Below are 1,124 nucleotides of genomic sequence, written 5' to 3'. Positions count from 1 at the left end.
CTTCCGAAAATCGCTGCGGGAAACCTTAATTTTGAATTAGGGTTGACCGCTGGGTTGGCTTGGTTGACTGGGCCAGAGATGCATATGGTTGGGCTGGGCCTCAATTCTGATGGGGCCAACATGGAGGGTTTTGTTGTTGGGCTTGTTTCTGTTGAAAATCATTCAAAGGTAGCTTAATTTGGGTGTGAAGAGGAAGCAGTTCAAACCTAGTTTAGTGATTATACCTCTGGAGTTTCAGCTGGGTGGTTTGGTGGATGTTCCGGTTTCTTTTGGGTTAGCTCCAAAGAAAAGGGGTCGCCCTCATAAAAGTACTTTGGCAAAGAAAATTGAAGGTACTAATGCAGGTTCGGATATAAGCTCCAACTGGACAAGGAATGAGCTGTTTATTGTTTAGTTGTTCTAGTTGGGGTTTCAGCCTGTGTGAGTGTGATTAAATTTCTATGAGTCTTCTATGACGTTTCTAGTTTTCTTGCTTGTACCACAATTAAGTGATTGGCAAGTGAGGGCTAGTTGAATGATTTCTTTCATAGAAAGCAAAGCTTTGTCATTCTTGGATAGGCTTGCTTAAATGTGAGCTTCCCAATGTTTTTAATTAGTTTGCTTTAACTTTGATAGGTTTTATCGGATTTTCTTGCCGGAATTCTTGTGTAAGCTTTGTAAGTTATGACCATTTACCTGTTGGTTATTGAACAACAATCAACTTCTATTAAAAAAAAATATATTTTTTATTTTTGAATAGATATAAATTTTTATAATATAAAAAATTTAAAGATTTTATTATTATTTATTATATTTTTTTTTATGGTCAGTGTTATAATTCAATGAAAAATAAAGGGAGAATTCCACAAATGGTCACTCAACTATGACTCATTCGAAACTTTGGTCACTCAAGTTTCAAATATATCACTTTGGTCACTCAGTATTACACTGTCATTCACAAAAGTCACTTCGTTGTGAAAAAAAATGCCCCTTGGGTGACTTTTGTGAATGACAATGTAATACTTGAGTGACTAAAGTGATACATTTGAAACTTGAGTGACCAAAGTGTCGAATGAGTCATAGTTGAGTGACTAAAGTGACTATTCTCCCAAAAATAAAATGTCAGATTTAAACTAAAAAGAGGC

Source organism: Rosa rugosa, chromosome 5, assembly GCF_958449725.1.
Source record: "Rosa rugosa chromosome 5, drRosRugo1.1, whole genome shotgun sequence".
Taxonomy (NCBI): domain Eukaryota; kingdom Viridiplantae; phylum Streptophyta; class Magnoliopsida; order Rosales; family Rosaceae; genus Rosa; species Rosa rugosa.
The sequence above is the reverse complement of the archived record's forward strand: the minus strand, read 5'-3'. Positions refer to the sequence as shown.